This window comes from Vicugna pacos, chromosome 26 (assembly GCF_048564905.1).
Source record: "Vicugna pacos chromosome 26, VicPac4, whole genome shotgun sequence".
Classification (NCBI taxonomy): domain Eukaryota; kingdom Metazoa; phylum Chordata; class Mammalia; order Artiodactyla; family Camelidae; genus Vicugna; species Vicugna pacos.
Genome location: NC_133012.1, coordinates 1497472 through 1516259, shown reverse-complemented (window position 1 = coordinate 1516259; position 18788 = coordinate 1497472). Strand labels below are relative to the sequence as shown.

At 41.4% G+C, this 18788-nt stretch overlaps 1 long non-coding RNA gene across 2 annotated transcripts; it reads left to right on the top strand.

The window, feature by feature from the left end:
- Window positions 1–3729: 3729 nt before the first annotated feature.
- Window positions 3730–18470, top strand: LOC116277793 (uncharacterized). 2 transcript variants are annotated; one of them, XR_012064340.1, is made up of 4 exons: window positions 3730–3883; window positions 6464–6545; window positions 14057–14190; window positions 18271–18470. It is a non-coding gene; the product is annotated as an uncharacterized lncRNA (long non-coding RNA). The 2 variants fall into 2 exon arrangements; XR_012064341.1 differs by lacking the exon at window positions 14057–14190 and having other exon boundaries at window positions 3788–3883.
- Window positions 18471–18788: the final 318 nt, after the last annotated feature.

Sequence of the window (18788 nt, the reverse complement as noted above, 5' to 3'; positions counted from 1 at the left end):
CTCAAGCCGCCCAAGCCGCCCAAGCCGCCGAAACCTCTCAAGCCGCTCAAGCCGCCCAAGCCGCCCAAGCCGCTCAAGCCTCTCAATCCGCCCAAGCCGCCCAAGCCGCTCAAGCCGCCCAAGCCGCCGAAGCGCCTCAAGCCTCTCAAGCCTCTCAAGCCGCCGAAGCCTCTCAAGCCGCTCAAGCCTCTCAAGCCGCTCAAGCCTCGCAAGCCGCTCAAGCCGCCCAAGCCGCCCAAGCCGCTCAAGCCGCCCAAGCCGCTCAAGCCGCCCAAGCCGCTCAAGCCGCTCAAGCCTCTCAAGCCGCCGAAGCCTCGCAAGCCGCTCAAGCCGCCCAAGCCGCCCAAGCCGCCGAAGCCTCTCAAGCCGCCCAAGACTCTCAACCCGCCGAAGCCGCTCAAGCCGCCCAAGCCTCTCAAGCCGCTCAATCCGCCCAAGCCACCGAAGCCGCCCAAGCCGCCGAAACCTCTCAAGCCGCTCAAGCCGCCCAAGCCGCTCAAGCCTCTCAAGCCGCCCAAGCCGCCAAAGCCTCTCAAGCCGCCCAAGCCGCCGAAGCCGCTCAAGCCGCCCAAGCCTCTCAAGCCGCCGAAGCCTCTCAAGCTGCCCAAGCCTCTCAAGCTACCCAAACCTCTCAACCCGCCGAAGCCGCTCAAGCCGCCCAAGCCTCTCAAGCCGCTCAATCCGCCCAAGCCACCGAAGCCGCCCAAGCCGCCGAAACCTCTCAAGCCGCTCAAGCCGCCCAAGCCGCTCAAGCCTCTCAAGCCGCCCAAGCCGCTCAAGCCGCCCAAGCCGCCAAAGCCGCTCAAGCCGCCCAAGCCGCCGAAGCGCCTCAAGCCGCTCAAGCCTCTCAAGCCGCCGAAGCCGCTCAAGCCGCCCAAGCCGCCCAAGCCGCCGAAGCCTCGCAAGCCGCTCAAGCCGCTCAAGCCTCTCAAGCCGCCGAAGCCTCGCAAGCCGCTCAAGCCGCCCAAGCCGCTCAAGCCGCCGAAGCCTCCCAAGCCGCCCAAGCCGCTCAAGCCTCTCAAGCCGCCGAAGCCTCGCAAGCCGCTCAAGCCGCCCAAGCCGCTCAAGCCGCCGAAGCCGCCGAAGCCGCCCAAGCCTCTCAAGCCGCCCAAGCCGCCGAAGCCTCTCAAGCCGCCCAAGACGCCGAAGCCTCCCAAGCCGCTCAAGCCGCCGAAGCCTCTCAAGCCGCCGAAGCCGCTCAAGCCGCCCAAGCCTCTCAAGCCGCTCAAGCCTCTCAACCCGCCCAAGCCGCCCAAGCCGCTCAAGCCTCTCAATCCGCCCAAGCCGCCGAAGCCGCTCAAGCCGCCCAAGCCTCTCAACCCGCCCAAGCCGCCCAAGCCGCTCAAGCCTCTCAATCCGCCCAAGCCGCCGAAGCCTCTCAAGCCGCCCAAGCCTCTCAACCCGCCCAAGCCGCCCAAGCCGCTCAAGCCTCTCAATCCGCCCAAGCCGCCGAAGCCGCTCAAGCCGCCCAAGCCTCTCAAGCCGCCCAAGCCGCCGAAGCCTCTCAAGCTGCCCAAGCCTCTCAACCCGCCGAAGCCGCTCAAGCCGCCCAAGCCTCTCAAGCCGCTCAATCCGCCCAAGCCACCGAAGCCGCCCAAGCCGCCGAAACCTCTCAAGCCGCTCAAGCCGCCCAAGCCGCTCAAGCCTCTCAAGCCGCCCAAGCCGCTCAAGCCGCCCAAGCCGCCAAAGCCTCTCAAGCCGCCCAAGCCGCCCAAGCCGCTCAAGCCGCTCAAGCCGCCCAAGCCGCCCAAGCCGCCGAAGCGCCTCAAGCCGCTCAAGCCGCCCAAGCCGCCGAAGCCTCGCAAGCCGCTCAAGCCGCTCAAGCCTCTCAAGCCGCCGAAGCCTCGCAAGCCGCTCAAGCCGCTCAAGTCGCCCAAGCCGCCGAAGCCTCGCAAGCCGCTCAAGCCGCCCAAGCCGCTCAAGCCGCCCAAGCCTCTCAAGCCGCCGAAGCCTCGCAAGCCGCTCAAGCCGCCGAAGCCGCCCAAGCCGCCGAAGCCTCTCAAGCCGCCCAAGACGCCGAAGCCTCCCAAGCCGCTCAAGCCTCTCAAGCCGCCAAAGCCGCTCAAGCCGCCGAAGCCTCTCAAGCCGCCCAAGCCGCCCAAGCCGCTCAAGCCGCCCAAGCCTCTCAGAAAGGAACCAGAATTGGGTCCTGATCTCTATTTACCAAAAATCTACTCCAATGCTGGGGGCGGGGGGAGTAATCTTGTATTTTAATACGGCTCTGAAAACAAAAGAGTTAAATTCTCAAAGCATGCAACTGAATTCTAAGGAACAGATTCTAAACTAAGCCAATCTAATTCATAAAAAATAATAGATTTCACCTGCTGTTCTATTAAAATGATAGTACGGTGCTATAGAGAGTAGAAACTTAAAATCATCAAGTGTAGAAGGCAATTCTGGAAACAGAAGAGTTCCATCTACATAAAATCTTTTCACCTGAACTACATTAGGGATTCTTAAAGTTTTTCAAAAGGATAAGTTATACTTATTACTTTCAAGTTAATGGCTTATAATTACGGCTTTAATATAATGACTCATCAACTTCCTTTCCATGTAAATATTATCACCTCACAATTCATAAAGTGACAAATGTTGAAATAGGCACTAGGCAAATTTTAAACTCCTTAAATTACATACATAAATTAGAAAAATGTCTCAAGATTGGATTACTTAGCCACAAATATAACTGATGAAATAAATGAAATAAATGTTGGTTTTGATATAAATATTTAATTCCATATTTTTCAGATGAGAGCCAAGAAAATGCATTGTAATTTCAAAATTAGTTACCTTTTTCTTTGTATATATATACATTTTCATCACTTTATATTAAACTTTAAAAGAAGAAAATATCCTAAAGTTTAATTAAGAGTTTTAAATCACAGGAATTTACTAATTTATATCTATGAACAATGATAAACATCTGGTAGAAAAAATATATATAATTCTTTTAGTTCAATGCAAGGGACATTACTTACAAAAATGATTTTAATGGTGTTTAATTTTTAATGTAATTCTTATGCTATGTGTTTACATAAGTATAAATTGGTTCATCTTATTTACATTTCTTGGCCTGAAACTGCTTTTAATATGTTTACAAGACCATTAAAAAGAATTTGTCAAACCACGTAGTTTCTGCATGATTGGCATTAAAGCTTTTCCTGCTGGTTTTAATGAGACCTTTGGATCAGATGTGTTAGAAGCACCTTCTAATTAAACAACGAAAATTAAGAGTTTGTAGCAGAATGAACTTTGTTAAGACTTAAGATTATGTTTTCTAAAGACTTATCTGAAAACGTATACAATTTAGTGACGGTAGTTCTAGTACAAAGTAGAAAGGAGCCAGAACAGAAAAGCAGCTTCTTACCTTCGCAGGCTCTCGCGTCCTCCCCGACGGGCCGTCTGAGTTTCGGCTCCTTTCGAACGTCCGGGCCTTCTCTTCCACGCTCCTCCTGCGCGGTGTTTCTTCACGGAAGGAAAGTGCATTCTCTCCCCGACTCCTTCAGGACATTTCATTAAAGCCAAAATGGACTCAGTTCTCTGCTAAGACATTTTTAAAAGGGAAGAGGGCCCTGTCCGTTCCGGCCCTCCACACTGTCGGGGCGGGTTCTCCTCAATTCCGCCCGGAGTCGCTTCCTCGGCAGCTGAGAGTGAACTTGCCAGAAGCTGTGGCCGCGACTGCGCAGGCGGGACGGCGGGGGGGCGTCTGTGCGCATGCGCACAGGCCGCCCAAGCCGCCGCCCAAGCCGCCGCCCAAGCAAGCCGCCGCCCAAGCCGCCGCCCAAGCAAGCCGCCGCCCAAGCCGCCGCCCAAGCCGCCGCCGCCCCGAGATTGCGGCGCCAAATTCAGCAGAAAAACGGAGCCCGAATGTAGCACAAACAAGGTAGCTGTTGGTTTACATACATAACCTGATTTAATTACTCAAATGAGGAAGAAAGTATTTTCTTGTGGGTCTGTGTATTCTCAAATTCTTAGGGCAATTTAAAAAAAATGACAGACTACTTCTCTAGTCTTTATCTAATTCCAATAGTAGACTTCGATGGCCTTCTATTTACTTATTCATTCATTTAACAATGAATTTAACAATGAATTAACAAGTAATTTAGTGGGGATCTATTTCCAAGTATGCATTTTACAAGATACTTATGACTTGGGAAATGGAAGTGCTTCCTTATTCTGGTCTGGTTCCCTAAGTAGATGTGGTAAGATTAACCAAAAAGGGAATATAAGGAGTATAAGAGTATAAAGGAATATATTATTATTTTTCTTTGATTTCATATCAGATTTGTAACAAGTTGCTCGAGATCTGAGGAAGTATAATGAATTAAACTTCTTCAGTTGGTTTAGAAGGCCTAATTAATGTATTTTTCTTGACTTTGTTTCATAAATTTTTAATTATCAAAAGAATTACGTATTTTCCTCCTTTTCCTACTTGTAAATTCCTGTGGTTTTGAATGAGTCTGAAACCTCAAAATTAAAACCCACATACTACAGGTTAATATTTTGCCTGACCCTTTTCCAAATAAATTGAAGAATCTACCAAGAAAGATACTATTTCCCACAGGTACTTTTGATTTGCTCACTCTTCTTACTTTATTTCAATTGGCATTATCAGATTCTAGACCTCAGAAGAAGTTTTATTTATTCCATTCAGACTTGGAATTTCTTTCAAATTTAACGAGATAATTCGTGGTGAAATCATTTAAATGTCCTAGGTAAAGTCTATAATATACAGTAGATTCACATTAAACTAAATTTATTTCTTTTTACTTCATTCAACTGTTAAAATCATTAAAGAAGATAATTTAGATGATATAAACAAATTTTATTTAACACCATGAAGTGGACTGTCATATTGCAGAGAACTGCAAAATGGGCAGAAGGCAAGAGATTTTTATAGGATAAAGAGTAAAGAGCAAGGAAGAGGAAAATAGAAAATATCTGACTGGCTGAGGCTACACAACTTTTAGGGCGAGAAGACCCAGAGGTCTAACCGTATAAGGAAGTACTAAGCATATAAGGAAGACAAAGGATAACTTGGACTTAAAAAAACACCAAATTTATTTTTATAAAATGACACAATAGAGGTAACTGTAAAATACAGAATAGAAAAAATGTCTACAAATGTTTGACAGATATATCTAGAATATACAGATACATTCAGCAATAATATCCAGACCTCAGAATCATAGTGTTGAGTTAAGAGAGTAGGAAACAGAATAAGGCATCATTCAGTTAACTTAAAGTACGTATAATTACAAAAGATATTTAAAAGAAAATGGTAAGGGTTTCAAACGTCTCAGTAAAAGTGAGTGGGATGAGAATGGAGATCAAGAAAGGAAAGAAAGTCAAATGGAACAAGGGATTGGGTTTCCACAAACAGTAAAACAATGAGCTGCTGAGCTGCAAACCCAAGATGTGCTTAGCCCTGCCCTGCCAATTGAAGGAGGTCAAATGAAACAATCAATCAAGAAAATAAGACACCTTGGTGAGAGTTAATTAGAAAATAAATACATTGATTTTTTTTCAGAATTTTACTATGACGTCAACTCTTTTTGCTTCAATTCTTTTTGCTGCCTGTTCCTCTTCCACAGTTTTAATACACCCTGAAGGCTGAGAGGGTTAGCTCCATAACTAGAAATAATTTAGAGAGAAAGAATCATTGAAATATAAAAAGGAAACATCCTGCATCACTCTGAGCATTTTTTATGGCAGTGTAAATTCCCTTCATTCAAAAAGCATCTTTTAATATTTAAATAGGATACTGTGTTCTATGAAAGAAAACATCGGATTTTAGGAATGCAAATGAGGGTGCGCTATGAAACAAAGATGCAGAATTTAAAAGGTAATATGCCCTTCAGCAAGCAGCAGTAAAGAGAAAGGATGTTGGGACGGATCAAGGAAATATTGTGATTTTTGAAATGAAAATTGTACTAGCATTTTTCAAATTTAGCAGTTTGACAAGGCTAATGACAGTTGTAGTACACTTTTAGTTTAAAATGCAAGAATTATCTTTGGCTAATAAACAGGAAATCAATCCAACAGGATGTGCTTATTAGCATTAACTAGGACCCTGTATAGGTTCCTGATAGCACCTCCCTCTGGCCAAGTAGGTGCGCAGGATTCCATTCAGTTGCTGTCTGGGCTCCCTTCTTCTCCCCTTTCCCTTTTTTTTTGCTCATTGCTAGAAAACAAGACATTAATTGCAGATTCAGCTATAAAATATAGCTAAGTTTTAGTTTTCCCATTTTAAACACGAAGGAATTGAGCCTCTGAAAGGTTAAGCAGTTGGCCAAGTGACAGAGCTGGGACTAAAATCCAGGACTGCAGTGAAAGCTCACATTCTCAAGAATGAGACTGCATCGCCGTAGAACTGTAACATAGGCCTTCCTCATTCCTAAAGGAGAATTTTGGACACATCTTCTTTAAAATTAAATTTGTGTTGTTTCTTTGTTTCTAACAGGAAAGGAAACCTGCCTAGAAGAAAAACTTCAAAAGAGCCACGATTTTCTCCCTCAATCAGGATGGGATGCATTGCTGGGAAGGTATTGTGTGAACTATTTTCTTAAGTTTAAAAAAAGGAAAAATAAGGTCAATGCTTGTCCATAGCCCAGGCTACTTGCCAAGGCTGAGACTTTGGAATTAAGCAAGCTACCCACGCCTAGACTCCACACTCAGGCTCTCCTTCCTACTAAGAAGCTGTGGGTGTCGTAGACGTGATTGAGGATCACGTTTGGCTAGCCCTGTGTCTTCCATATGCCTGAAAAACAGCCACAAACTCAACCAGTATTGTCAGGTATCCCCTTAAGCTATCAGGAATTATGTGTTAAGATACTGTAGTGCACATTTAAGCTACATGGAGTCATGATGCTGATGAAAGAACAAAGACTTAGGTCTTTATTGTGTCACTTTCATCTTATTCATTACAGTAAACTAGCATATTAACCAACATTTATATCAGGACTAGGAGAGTCAGTTGTTAAACATTTACCAGCAGGCGACAGGACAATCAATTATGTTTACCACAAATTTCATGTCCCACAATGTAGAAGACATATAGTCAAAATGAGAGATGTCCAGAAAGGAATATATATAAAAAACAATAAAAGGACATCTTATTAAAAAAATCAGTTAAATGTACTTATGATGTCTTGTCCTGCAGACGATAAGATTCACAATGTATATTACAGTGCTTATCAAATAACTGAGGTCTTAAGACTTCCGCGGTCCCAGTGGGTAGTCTCACGCATGACTTTAGGCTAAAAAGGCACACACTTTTCACCTCAATCTTAGGAAGAATTTTCTAGCAGCCAGAACCACCCCAAGGTGATTATTTATGTTATGGTTTACACTGGGAGTTAATGCACTTCCTACTCCTGGGCAAACTGAGATATGAGCTTAATAAACATGTGATATGAAGCATCTAACTGAGAAAGCTTTCTAAAGCAGGTGAATCTTTTTAGATCTTTCACAGTATTAAGGCCATGTGAGTCCGAGAATGAAGATATTTCTGAATATATTTATTTGATGTCACATCAATTTTATCTATTCATTCATTTAATATGTTGTAGATTTGTTTGTTTCATTTCAGACACAGTTCTAGGTCCTGATGAGAGAGTCAATAATAAGATGGGTAAAACTCCTGGCCTGCTTAAGCTGGGAAAGACAAATGATAAACATGAACAAATACATAAAATAATTTTAAATAGTGATAAGTACTAAAAAAAAAAAGAAATTAACAGTATGGGGGATAGAGAGCATTAAGGTGGAGGGAAGAAAGTTTGCTTTGGTTAAGATTATATGGAATGGGTGATCTTACACCCTCTCTGTGGAGATGATATTTAAACGAAGAACTGAATGGTCAAAAACAGTGAGCAGTGATAAAGGTGCCGGGTCAGAACAGGAAGCGAGAATATCCATTGTAAAGGTCCTGAAACAGCAGTGAGCTGTGCACACTTAAAACAAGGCCGTTATGGCAAGAAAGAGAAGAGTCCTCGTCAAGGTCAGGGAGGCAGTAAGGAGACAGACGCGGCACAGGCTTGTGGGCCATGTGACCGAGGGTGGGCTTTATTCTAATTTCAGTGGAATATTGTTTTAAACAGGAGGTTGATATGATTTAAACTATATTTTTAAAGATAAAGTGGCTTATGTTCTGAAATAATTCAGGAACAGATTTGAGAGTCAGGTGTAGGGAAAGATTGAGAAGTGAAGCTAGATTTGTTTATACTTATTTATACATGCAGCCAAATCAGTAAACTTCTCCTCTGCTGGACCTCTAGATCCTGGATACACGTGCCCAGAGAATCTGCCAAGTTCAGCTTGGTGGGTATCTAAGCTTTAGTCCTAAAGCGGGGCTGTTGAAGCCCATCTGTTCTATGAGACCTTATGAAAATAAAATAAGATAATAGATGTAAAGCCCCTGTTATGATCAATGTTCAATAAACATTAGCTAGTGTTATGGGTAGTAAACTACACGTATTTTCCATTTCCTCCTCTGGAGTAAGTATCTCAACAAATTCATTCCTTTTCTTCGTAAAGCTGAATCAAACATAGTAGGCATGTTTTAGGCAAATACCATGCATACGAGAAAAGAATATTTCAATGGCTGTCTCATTCCTTCTCCATATGGAATATTGTTAAATAAGAATACTGAAGAAACTTACTTTATTTTTATTCAATTAATCAAATCCACTTAATATTATACTATCTTCTTTTAAAAATAGTTTAAAGAAACAGAATTCACACACATACAGACAACCACACACACAGTGACAATATTGTTCACAATCCTGTCTTTCACAGATACTCATTGTTAACATGTGGTTCTATATTGACTTTTGAGGCAGCCAGTTACCCAAATGCTTCATCTAGGAAAAACTGCTTTATAATGGCTACATACTTAATTGAATGACTAAATTAAAGAATTTTCTAAAATGTAATTGGAAATACCCTGACAAGAGGAAGATAAATGCTAAATATTGCCTGTCACAAATACAGACATTTTTAAAGGATGACATCTAAAATATCGTGCAGAAACGTAGGTGCTGGTCATCTCAGTTGCTGTAAAGTAGGACAGGATAAAACAGCCAACCCAGTGCATACACAGCACTTCAGATACCGTTGTACCACCACAGCCCTGAACAGTCCGCTGTCCAACTTAGCAGCATAGCCACGCCTCACAGAGTCAGAGTCAGGTTAGGTCTCAGTTTAGTTGGCCTGAAAGAGACGTCATAACATGTCTCTCTCTCAATACTGACAAAGCTTTAACCTGAAGTGAATACTACACCAGTTAGTTGTAAATATGCTATTTTGACAGGAAGATAAGGCCTACTTGTTCATTTATTCAACCCTCCTACATATTAACATACATGATCTCATCATATGTTATTCTAATAATTAGGAAGTTTTCATTTCTTTAGATAAACATATCTGAGCTTCAGAACAGTTGAATGGTTTAGTGAAAGTAACAAAAGAAGCTGCAGGCCTTGAAATCATCTTTTCCTTTATTCATGATAACACAACACGCTCTGGTATCTTGTACGAGAAACAATGGGCACAGAGCGCACATTCTCCTTTAGACTAAAGAATGTGTTCTGCTTGCACCCACACTGCTAGAACAGCACTTAGCCATGTCCCTCCCCACCCAGCCTTCTCCCACAGAAAACGTGTTCAGTGCTTCTGTGATCCAAAAGCTGCCCTTCTTACCAAAACTTCAACATACTAGGTCAGAGTTCAGAAAACACTCAAAATTTTCGGTTTTTGCCATTTTTATATTGTCTAGTGTTCTTTATACATATTCTCTACTTAAGTGCAAGTTATGTTGAATGCAAGAACCAACTTGTTTATTCTTTCTTTCTGAAAATGTCTCTGCTTTTCTCCTATCTTCTCACCCTAAGTTCCTCTCTGTGCAGTGTTTGTGTTGCCCTTACCTGATGGTCAGTCCAGTAGGGCTGGAGCAGAATGTAGGAGGAAGGAAAGATTAAGCGTTCGAAGCCTTTCGAAAGGAAAGCACTAAGGTCAAGGAGAAGGATGTGTGCACAAATCATCATCAGACATGGGTTGTACAGAATCAGTGTCTAATCTTAAAGTAATTGTTTGGAGCTGTGATTTGTGATAAACCAGAAATCAGTGAGGATGGAAGTGGAGTTCTCTTGATCAATTTTAGACGTTAGTCTAATAAATCTCAGAGGATTTAAACATAACTTCAATATATGTTTCCTTGGGCTTGTGGCATCATTTAAGGGGCCTAGAGATAACAAGTTGGCACAGAATATATGTTTAAAAAGCACATAATGGGAAACCAAGCACGATCTATCCTTCACAGCCACGTATTTCATCACCGGACATGCAAAGGCTTACTGGCGTTTGCCCACCTTTTAGATAATGGAGCTTCTCCCACTTCTTAAATGATGGAAATTTTGCCTTCTCCAGCATTCTTCTAACATTATGTTCCTCTGCTCTTTTGGTGTCTGATGTCTCTCCTCAATCATCTATTATGCCTTCTATTTAAGCCATTAAATCCTTATTGTGTAATGGTCCTGGATACTTCTTTTGAGCTCTCATCCACCCATGATCCTTCTTGCCCTTGGTCTTTCTCCAATTCCTTCTCTCCTACTGACATCCAGTCCTTTTAACCTACCTGGTTCCTTGGCGCAAAGAATGAAAATTAACCCAATGTACGTTGGGCAACTAGAGGTCACCATCACATTTCAGTCTGACCATACGTTCACAATCATTTAAGCCTCATGGACATTGGGGTATGATCACTTTCAAAAATTTTTAATAATTTTCTCTCAGGAAAAACATTACAATGAATCACTTTTTCACGTCTGGGTTTTGTTTGCAGGTAGTTTTCTGTCACTTTTGAGCATTAATCAAAAGATAAAATAGAGATGGGTTTGCTCTACTTAGAATCAAGGAATAGTTTTAAAACCATCTGATACCGCATTCAAAGAGCCACATCTCCCAGTAAATTATTCCCCTTCCTTTAAAGGTTCCTTTGTCATAAGTCAAGCAGCAGCGGCAAAACTGACTGCAACCAAAACTGTGACAACAAAACAGTCTTTTAACTGGTCCTTCCACTTCCTTCCTCAAACCTCCTCTCACAAACTCCCCCGCCCTATCCCTGCCAAGGCTGCCATTATGCAGAGCTTCTGTTTACAAGACATTAGCATTTCCAGGCTTCTCATGCAGTAGGTGCAGGCCCCTTAGGGCGGCACCGCAGTTTGCCATTATGAGATCTAAGGCCCTTCACATACTTCATCCTGGTCATGTTAGGTAACTGTACCAACTATTATGTTGGGCTTCTGTGCTTTCAGTCACTCCTCTATATCTGAGCAGGGCTCTGCCCCAAACACCTGTCCTCTTCTCTGCCCACCCAGATCCTCCCCATCTTTCACAGTTCAGTGGAGGCTTCATCATCTCTACAAAGTCCTTCTGTTTGCCTAGAGGTGTTGTCCATTGTTTCCTTTGTGTCCTCAGTCTAATGTCCATAGCATATTTCTCCTGTAGTACACATTATACTGTAACTTTTAGCTTCCATGGCAGTTCTCCTTAGACTGTAAGCTTCCTGAGAGCAGGTGGTGTGTCAGAAGTAACTTTGACCACAGCATTGACTACTGTACTTAAAACATTTAATAAACTCAATAGAAGTTTGTAGAATGAAGGTAGGACAGATAAAAAATAAATTTTGACAGAAAAAAGTATATGGAAATTAAGTGGACATTAAGAAAATGTGTCAAAAATCAACAGAGGAAGCTTTACCATGAAACTAGTACCCTTGTCCCCAGCACAGCCCCTGAGAGTGGGGAGAATTGCAGGAGTCACCAGGTATTCTAGGAGGGCAAGAATGACACAGTGCAGCCGGCAAGTCCTTTGATGTATTTATGGTAGACTGCTAATGGGATCAGAAGCTCAAAAGCTGCACTAATTCTCTGTAACTTATTTTGCTTTAAACAGATTCTCATTTTTGACATGAATTTCACATTCAAAAATTGTTTGTCCTTTCTCTTAAGAAGAATCCCCCAATTTTATAAGCATCCAACTTCACAAAAAACTCCTTCTCCTCCTGCTAATCAGACAGGAAAACATTAAAATGAGACTGAGATAAGCCAATAGGAAAGTTTCAGTCATCTGTCCACAAATTTCTCCTCAGTACAGAAATGGCATCCTGACCTCAACAAGATAACACTGTTGACCTCAATGTTCATAGGAGGAAGATACACAATAGCCAGGACATGGAAGTAACCTAACTGTCCAGCGACAGATGGCTGGATAAAGAAGCTGTGGTATATTTATGAAATGGAATACTATTCAGCCATAAAAATGACAACATAATACCCTTTGCAGCAACATGGATGTCCCTGGAGAATGTCATTCTGAGTGAAGTAAGCCAGAAAGAGAAAGAAAAAAACCATATGATATCACTCATATGTAGACTCTTAAAAAAAAAAAGATGAAGAAGACACGTGATTTTAAATATAAAACAGAAACAGAGTCACAGACATAGAATACAAATTTGTGGTGGCCAGAGGGAGGTGGAGGGAAGGGACAGACTGGGATTTCGAGATTTATAGATACTGACAGGTATATATAGGGTAGATAAACAAGTCTATACTATACAGCACAGGGAAATATATTCAAGATCTTGTAGTAGCTCACAGTGAAAAAGAATATGAAAATGAATATATGTATATTTACGTATGACTGAAGAATTGTGCTGCACACCAGAAATTGACACAACATTGTAAACTGACTATAACTCAGTTGAAAGAAAACATAACGTTGATATAAAGCACGCTGTGCAGGCTGAGACAGTTCAGTTCAGAACCTGGGTATGTGTTATGAGTTAGCTTCATATAATGTCTTTGCTTGCTATACTCATTCTTACCTTGTTTAATTTAATTTTATCTTTAAATATCCATCTTCCTAATAACCTGTCCTAAGGGAAAGGCCATTTGCCATTCATGTTTATATTCAAGAGCAATTTCTTGGCAAAACTAAGTGAAAAATCGAGTTTTCTGGAATGGAGATCCCTGGAGAGGGATGGAAACGCACCAGAAGAGCAGCCTTGCTCATGTAAAATCTTTACCACATCAAACCTTCACTAGAGTCTGAAAGCACATAAAATGCTTTTCAGGAATAATTTCATTTTAAATAATAATAATACAAAGAACAGTATCTCACATCTGTGTGAAATATTCCCCAGGAGAATGGTAAATTGACCCATCATAGAACTAATTCAGTGGAATTAGGAGATTAGAGATCAAGACATATAGAAAGGAAGAGAGAAGGAGGGGAAGGAGGAGGAGGAATGCAGGAGAAGCTGCCAGTCTTCATTTCTAGAAACTCTATAGATTATCAGGGATTCAGGGATCTGTCTGTATGATAGGTTTTAAATCTACAAGGATACAGAATCTCAGCAGACAGCTATGACAAATTTATAACAGAGTCAATTCACATTTGATGTGACAGTATATGTTTGCAAAATCCAAAGATTTGGGACAATGGTTTAGAGTACGTGACTTTAAAGAAAGCACATCAGCTCACTTATCAGGGTGGTGAAGACACAAGAATATCATGTTACACTGCCGTTGTGGCTTTATCTATGTGACTACATCAGACTAGGGACTTCCTCAGTAAAGGGTATGATTCTGAAATAAAGTTTTATATTTCCATTTCCTCAGATATCATATTTGCTTTTTGAAATTTACTAACCTTGAATTGATAATATCCTAATTCTTAAAGGTTAATTCTTAAAGTAATGAAGTTAGTCATACCTATCAGGTCAATTATCCATTACTTTCACAAAATACCCTGAGGATTAAGTGGTTAGAACAACTACCTTTTAATGCAGTTTATAATTTTGTAGGGAAGCAACTGATACAGGGTGGGCAATTATTGGGCTCCGTATGACGTCAACAAGGGTCAGCTGGTTGTACCCAGTTGATGTCTAGGGGAGTCTGACGGGTCCAAGGCAGCTTCACACACACATGCAGGATCTTAGCAAGGCTGAAAGGCTCAATTCCATTAAGCTTCTCTTTCTCTCTCTCTGTAGCCTCAAGGCTCCTCTCCCATGAAGTCTTTTTAAGATAGCTTGGACACACACTATAGCTTACAGCTCTTACAGTGAGGATTCTGAAAGATAAAGACGTGGAAACTACATCTCTTCAGGCCTTGGCCCAGAAATTGGTACGCTTCTGCCATATTTTACTGATAATAATTATTGGTTTTGTAATGATGATATTTTAATAAATTTTATTATTCCATTCTACAGTAATTGGTTGAAGGAGGCCTGTCTATGTATAAAAACAAATTAGTTCTTTATCGGCTTACTAATCCATCTAACTCAGGCAGCACACGATCTTTTGAAAACTGCTCTCTTGTTCTTTGAAAAAATAAAATACTGAAACACGTGTAGGAAATGAAAGTTGACACCTCTGCAACTCTTTGTTTGGATTTGGAGTTGCATAGGGAAAAATAAAGTACGTTTTCTTTTCTCAGGTAAAAGCTGAAGAATATGAATTATGTTGATTCAAAATAGACATGTCATTTCTAACCTTCCAGTCTTGGCAGTCTGAAAAACAAACTCAGCTAGTCACAAACACCCTCTTAACTGTACGAGTGCTCCACCTTAGCCTTGTATCCCCTCAGGTAACTCTCCGTGCTGATTTGTGCTGGTTGGACGTCTCCTTTGTGTGCTGGGTGACCCTTTTATACTTCTACAACAGATGCTGGGTACACTCTAGTCAGGGACCTGGTTAACTGCTTCTCTGATGGAGAGACCAGCCTTGGTTGCAAGGGGTTTAAAAAGATTCAGGAAATCAACAACAGGTAAATTAAGGAGAAGATCAGAGACTTCCCCGCTGGGGAAAAAAAAATGTAAATGTTAAAAGCTTGATCTCATCCTCAGGCTCATGCATATTTCTAAAATATTTTTAGGATTTGTCAAATGCAAATGCAAAGCTGCTCAAATTTGGTATTAGTGACTTTGGGGTTTATGCTGAAACCCCAAAGAGACAGAACTGACTGCCAAGTATGGATATAGAAGTATTGACAAAACAGAAGGCTTCACAGTGAGGACGTCCTCTCACAGGGCTCCACGCACGGGCCTGTAATCACAGCTGCAGCCTCTGCGTGCCACATCTCTGCTCCCCTGGCCTGTTGGGCTTGATTTCACCTTCTGCCCCTCCCAACACTGAGAAAAACAGCAGAGAGAAGGGAAGGCGCCAATTAACTGATGCATGTGGGAATACGTTACCTGAAATAAATAATCTTTGGGGACGAGGAGGAGGGCAGTGCCATCATAAGATGAGCAGTTAAGCTCTATCAGAGATTCAGAAAGAACAAGTACCCTCTGCTTCACCCCCTCATTGAATCCCATGTCAGCGCTGCACGAAGGTGGCAGCTCCTCTCATAAGGCAGTAAGTAAGGAAGCCGTGTCCTTTAGTTCATTGTGACGTCTGTCAAACCAGAAAATATGCTGGCCACCATGATGGAGTCATCGTTATCATAACCTGCTGAAGAGGCTAAAATACTGGTATTTTGCTGTATTTATGCGACCCAATCAGTGCTTTACAGGAGGTGGTAATGGTGATATGGAACAGCTTTCTCCACAGTAGGGTCTGTTTACTCTTGTGGCTGAATTAGACAACTGTTTGGGATCCTAGCTGGAAATATCAGCACTTTTAATTACACTTAGCTTTAATTCATACTTTTAAAGTCTTGTGTATTTTCATAAGGGATATTATATTTTTATAGAGTCATGCACATACATACTTTATGAAAAATAGATCAGTGCAATGGAAGTGAATGATCCATTTTCTTTAACCCACGGTGCTATATGGTATAAAAAGTTTGGCAAGCATTAGCCGCAAAGAGTGGAATTATTCTAAAGAGTCAGCGTGGCTGTTTTGATTCTAATAAGAATTCCGCGAGGAGCAGCAGGACAGGAAGCACACGAGCTTTGAAATCAGCCAGCCTTGAGTGAGCATCCCATTTCCATCTTTTTAAAAGTAATGTGATCTTAAGTTGGTTATTAACATTATCTACAAAATCAGGATAAAGCAACAAGCTTCAAAGGGATATTCTCAGGATAAAATAAGATAAAATGAATGAAATCACTGAGTACAAAGCTGGATGCGCGAGGCCCATCAGCGTTAGCTGTGCGCTCTCCCCTCTCCTAGTCTCCTTGACAGTTGCCTTTGGCCACTCCAGTGCTATTCTGTATTTATGGCTACATTCCATTGTTTTTCTTGAGCCTCTGTCACTACTAAATGTAGACATTCTGTAGGTGTATTTTCTTAGTTATTTTATGTGTAATCCATAATATATATATTACTTTACTATGAAGAAAAATTTAATATTTCAGAACAATTAATGTTGGATGAGGTAGGAAAAAAGGGTCTTCTCTTGACCATCATTTCTTCACTAACTCTCACCTGTTCCGCTCACCCAGCATCCCCTCCCCACTTAGGAAGGAGCATTCCCCTCCACCTGTAAAGCATGTTTGCAGTATTGGACTCTGCTCTCTTCATTCCTCAGTTTCCCCTTCTCTCTGGTAGGAATCCATTGCCTTACTCCATTTTTGTCTCACGTTGTAACAGGATTCAGATCAACTTCAGCTCCGAAGTCCTCTCTCACTGGGGCTGATGTTTTGTCTCAGTTACCCTACCTCAAGTCTTATCTTGTAAATTTTCTCTCTTTGTGTAGACACTAAAACAGAGCCCCTCTTTCACCACAGCATTTTGCTCTCCTCTTATTTATTTTCCTTTTCCCACATTCTTTGATCCTTCCACATATTCCCCCAGAAGCCCACCAAACCAGTAGCAACAGCAAATATCACTGCTCAGTTTTGAAGTATGGCTCCAAAGATTTAAATTTGAGCTACAACATACAATTATTTTCTTGTTTCCTGCACACTGTTTTTATTATCTCATTATTATTGCTGGCAAAATAAACATGTGAGCCCTACAAAAAGACATATAAGTAAAAAAGCAAGGTCAATGACTGATTCTAACGGGTACTTTATGAAATTATAATTAAAAAGCCCAAATGGAGAAGATAAGACAGAGGAAATAGACAAAGATGTACTGTAATTGAACCAGAAAGCCTAGAGATCCATGAGAAGGACACACCCAGAGTATTACGTGGGAAGAACATTTTGCCACTTTCAGAAGCAAGGGGGAAATACCATTTGATTCCCAAATCAGAGCTATGGTAACCTCATGCAGATAGAGCTGCAATTAGTTACTTCATTGTTGTAACAATATACTGCCCTGATGGGAAACAGTCAAGTAATTGACTCAAGTTAATTGTTACTACTCTCAAGGCCTCTTTTTCTAACCCTGTACATGAAGACATTTTAAACAGTAGAGTTAAAATAATTATCCAAGTATTTTCATGAATAAAATCTTCACTGATGTGCACTTATTTGGAGGAGCTAAATTGTCCAATTTTAGCTATAAATATTGATCAGATTCACCCAAACCTGCTTCTATTTTATATTCTGCTATTGAATAGCTGAACACAACACTGCCTGTCCTTTTCAAGCTTCCGAATTCTAACAGTCAGCAATGGTCCAGCCCCAGAAGTGACTGGGTGCAGTGAGCGGTGAAGGATTTCAGGGTCGGTGGGGGAGTATGGGATGAGCCCTTATATAGAGTTTTCCTCCTGTCAGTTAGGCCCCCTACCTCAGAAACATGTTTATCCTCATCAGGAATGATGCTAATAAAAGAGCACAACAATATGGCGATCCTAATGGCATAGATTTGAAACTACTCTAATGGAATATATCTACCTTCACAATGTAGCTTGATGGTTAAGGACAAGGCTCAGGAGAGAGACTGTGGGCCTTGTCAGCTCTGTGACACAGAGTTTTTGTGAGGGTTAAGTGAGTTCATATAGTAAAACACTTAGAACAATGTAATCAATGTTCAGAAATTATTTGCTGCTATTTTTATTCCATCCTATAATAAAGAGAGCACTATTTATAGGAGATTTCTGTCTGGAATGCAGGAAAAGCTACCACAGACCCTGAGTTGGTATAATGACATTGGGGATGATTCAAGATAAACGGTACGCTGTAAGAACATTGAGTTCAGATAGGTTATGCATAGAATGGTGAGCATTCTCCAAATAATCTCAGGACCTATTAACAGGACTAGAAAATAATACTTTAAAATCAGATTAACATTATGCTAAATCATCCCTCAATAAAAAAAGCTTGGAAGATTGTAATGGGACTATGGCATTTCTATGTCCATCTTGCAGAGACCAGATGCCTTGGAGACATCTATGAGGAATAGAATAAAGGCAGACTACGGCCATTTGCAGCAACATGGATGCTTCTGAAGAATGTCATTCTAAGTGAAGTAAGCCAGAAAGAGAAAGAAAAATACCATATGAGATTGCTCATATGTGGAATCTGAAAAAAAAAAGGAACATAAATACTAAACAGAAACAGACTCATAGACATAGAATACAAACTTGTGGTTGCCAAGGGGAGGGGGGTGGGAAGGGACAGACTGGGATTTCAAAATGTAGAATAGATAAACAAGATTATACTGTATAGCACAGGGAAATATATACAAGATCTTATGGTAGCTCACAGAGACAAAAATGTGACAATGAATATATACATGTTCATGTATAACTGAAAAATTGTGCTTTACACTGGAATTTGACACAACATTGTAAAATGATTATAAATCAATTAAAAAATGTTAAAAAATAAACATTTTGATTAGCCATTATATATAAAAATAGATTTAGGAAAAGTTTCTGCTGTA